This window comes from Nanorana parkeri, unplaced genomic scaffold (assembly GCF_000935625.1).
Source record: "Nanorana parkeri isolate BGI_ZX_2015 unplaced genomic scaffold, ASM93562v1 scaffold775, whole genome shotgun sequence".
NCBI lineage: Eukaryota > Metazoa > Chordata > Amphibia > Anura > Dicroglossidae > Nanorana > Nanorana parkeri.
The window spans coordinates 224,989-228,995 of NW_017307043.1; the positions used below are offsets into that span (position 1 = coordinate 224,989).

The 4,007-nt window shown below is 41.0% G+C and overlaps 1 protein-coding gene across 1 annotated transcript in view; it reads right to left on the minus strand.

Annotated features, from left to right (window-relative positions):
• Nucleotides 1-2,794, minus strand: part of VCAN (versican) — a 95,741-nt gene extending 92,947 nt beyond the window's left edge. Inside the window, exon 1 of the mRNA XM_018564733.1 lies at nt 2,690-2,794. The gene's annotated coding sequence lies outside the window, so the exon portion shown is untranslated. The remainder of the gene's footprint in view (nt 1-2,689) is intronic.
• Between the last annotated feature and the right edge of the window lie 1,213 nt (nt 2,795-4,007).

Here is a 4,007-nt window from a genome sequence, read left to right on the forward strand (position 1 = left end):
ATATAATATATATATATATAGATCTATATATATATTAGGAGACTCAGATAGTTTAGTTAGGGGCCACACTTATCAGAGATGCCTTGACACAGCAGTGTGGGTCCCACATATATTTGCAAATGTATGCAACTAAAACTAGTTAAATTACTAGTTAGTTACTTAAGACTAGCTAGTTTTTTTCCTAGCTAGCTTGAAAGTGTTCTAGGGACCCATTTTGTACTAGATAGATAGATAGATAGATAGATAGATAGATAGATAGATAGATAGATAGATAGGGAACCATTCTTTCTTAAGCAAACTTTGCTAGAATCTTTGGTGACCAAGCTAATGGGCAACTCATTGCCCGCTACAAGGGAACTGTATCTTGCACACTAATTGATGTCCTATTAACAAAATATCCCAATGCTCTGAAAGAACACATATTGAATGAGTTAGTTTTAAGCTGACTAATGAATTCAGCTGTACAAGGACCCCCTTTTTGTGCCAAGTCAGTAAATATAAAACCAGGTAGGAAAATCAGTGCGGGCAGGCCTAAGACACATGACATGACACAAGAGATTTGTTTGCAGCTTTCATGTCGAACATGGCAGCAGTTTTTTTGTGAGGGAAATAAAGGCCATGCTGTATTGTATTTCCCTAGTCCACGTGGCGATTGATAAAATGAATATTCCCTGGACATTGTCCGTTTGTACACTGCAGCTTCCCTCCCTCCTCTCTTTGCAGTCACCGCCCTAGCTGTGGCTCATAGAGACAGCTGGCTTTTGTTAGGAGAGACTCATCTGGGACTGCATCCTACCAGAGGTGAAATCAGATCCCAGCCAGGACTCCCCAGTCCCCCATTCACAGGACAACTCTGCTCTGTCCAGTGGGCTTATCATTCATCTACTTACACTAACTGACTTACATGACGCCCAATTGAACTGCTACTTTTTTATATAGGAAGCTCCAGTTTTGATTCTTATAAACATATATGTTGCTGTCAGAAAACATTATAATCAGTGCAGTGATCATCTAGACTGAAATATAAGCTAACAGATTGTAACTCTTATGCCAGTGTACTCTGTCCTCTTGGCACATTATACCCTCACCAAGCACAATATGCCCCTACAGACCAAAGCTGGCACAGCTTGCTGGAACTTGCACTTTTTTTATGCAGCTGATTGGTAATGGATGTCCTTGGCTTCATGAACTCATCAATATAGCAAATAAAGGTTTTAACATGTATTGCCTCATTTTTGGCGCTACCGAAAGTTGGCATTGCTGCTAGCTTCGGGAGATCATGAATGCCCACTAATATAATAACACATTCATTGCAAGACTGCACCAGACCAGCAGCCAAAATAATGTCTTAGAGCAAGGGGCTGCATTTTTAGAGTTGATAGCTGGTTTGGAGGACAAAAAGGTTTGGGGAAAATCCTATCCGTCTATTTTTAACAACTAGACCGGTTTGACTTTAGACTAAGCAAATGGCTAGATAAGGGAAATAAATGATGCTCAGCAGAGAATGACACAAAGGGGGTGTGAGAACCTCGTGGAGCTCTGCGGTGGAGATGCTGCGGAGTGCAGTACCATGTTCCTCCAGCAGAGGTCGCCTGCAGCCGCTTTAGCGCTGTGCACATTCCTAGACATCGCAGGATCTCCAGCAGCAGAACAATGCAGCGCTCAGCGCAGAGACCCTCATAAAACACATCAGCCCGACTATCGCGGATTAGCAGCAGAATAGAGCACAGCAGGTTCATTTACAGCAGCTAGGCCACTAAATCTTAATGACAAGCTGAGGTTGTGACTTTTTTTTTAGAATACTCTTTTTTTTTTTTCGCCTTGGCTATACTAAATCCTTAGTCACATAAAGTCATTCAGCTTCCTTCTGTTACTGGTACCCCTGAATGGGTTGACATTACTTTACACAGAGCTATTGAAATTCAACAATATGGCTTAACATCTGTGAAGTCAATATTGCCTCTTAGGATATAGAGAGCTCCCACAGCATGGAAAGTGTACACAGCCCTGGGCAGCAACAGGCTTAAGAGAAATGTACTCATTAACTTGTAACAAGAGCTGACCCTTGCACTAGATGCCATCAATATGGGACTGTGAGTGGCAATAGGTAACTTGGAGGAATATTAGGCAGCAATGCTGCATGGTAGAATTTTGCCACATGCAATCACCTTGTATTCGCATTTTGCATGCATATGATAGATACATAGCAGTTCGTTTTCATTGCAATGGGTTTGGGGGTCCATGGACTTTATATATCAGTGATCTACAATGCTCTGTTCTCTCTGCGCTAGAACCTGAGACCCCCTTGTGGCTCCCAAGGCTTGGACAAAAGCAGTTTGTCTGCAGCTCCACAGAAAGGAGTTAGCTTTCCAGGAACACGAGTGCTGCTCTCTATCAGATGGGATCACAGTCATGTCATGTCATCACCATCCTTATGTGTGTGTGCATCCCTATCACACCTACTACATCTCTACACACATTCTCTTTTGTTCTGCAGAACAATGCAACTTAAAGTGAAATGCAGGTTGCAACGTGCTGCATCTTTGTGCCTTTATCTCCCCCTTATACAAATAAGAAACAAAAAGCCCAAATTAATGCTGCTACTTTTTTTGTTGTTGTTGTTGCTGCTTAATTGAATTAGTTGTTCTGCAATCCATTGACAAAAAAAAGACCCAGTAAAGTATATTACCTTTAAGGATGACTTAGTGTCTTGGCTGCATGAAGTCCAGTGTTGTACAGTGATGTATTCTGCTATTCCAGAGTTGCCTGTGGATGATGGCTTGGTATATCCCTGGGTCAGCTTTGGGGTTAGTCTCTGTATGTGCTGCTATAGATTTCCCCCCGTTGGACAGCTGGTACCAGACCTCTGTCTCCGGCGTGTGTCTGTAATGAGTCCTTGTGAAAGAAGAACCAGAGTCTGTTTGGCTGCAAGTTCAAATGCGGGATCTGACACCCCTCATGATTATATCATTATACCGTCAGCACAGTGAGAAGGAGGGGCCCTCAGTACTAGAGGAGGGATCACTCACCCTCCCTCACTCCAAGGAGTCACAGATCCCAACTCCAGCCCCAGCCTCCCACCTATGGATCACACCACATTATACAGCCCTACACTTTCCTTACCACCAGCCAAGACAATAGTGCTCTGCCTAGTGCAGCATCCTCTCACTCAGCAAAGTCTCGGCACACATCATCTATACACTATACAGCCTTTACCCTTTACTATGGACAGAAATAATTTTGGAGACTGCAAAAGTGATCTATCCATCCATATATCGTCTTCTGCTATCTGCACATCCATTTATAACATAGTTGTAATTAATAAATAAACTATCTATCTGTCCGTCCGTCTGCATGTCTATCTATCTATCTATCTATCTATCTATCTATCTATCTATCTATCTATCTATCTATCTATCTGTCTATCTATCTCTATTTGCCCATATGCTGTTATCTCTCTCTCTCTTTCTTTCTTTTTCTATCTTTCCTTCCATTCACTATCTATCCACCTATCTATCAATATCTATTTGCCTATCTGCTGTCTTAGGTATTCAATAGCTCCTAGATATTAGATAAATCATATGTACATGTGTCTTCTTAATCTAAATCTATGTCTTTCTTTCCTTCTTTTTGTCATTGTAATGTCTTCTTTATATTGTAAAGCGCTGCGCAAACCGTTGGCACTATATAAATCCTGAATAATGATAATAATGTATCTATCTGTTTATTTATCCATTCATCAGCTATCTATCCTTTCATTATCTATATCCATTCATTATCTATTCTATCTATCTGTTCATTAGCTATCTAAACATTGATTATCTATCTATCTAGCTACTGATATCTCTCTTTCTAGCACTCTAGCTGCCTATCTGTTTTCTGCATATCCTATAGATATAGTTGGTATAATAAATAATATATGTCCGCATATCACATATGTGACAATCTGCATACCAAGTCCATGCATGCCTGTGTGTAGGGTTTCTAGTCCTCTCTCCATTTACATG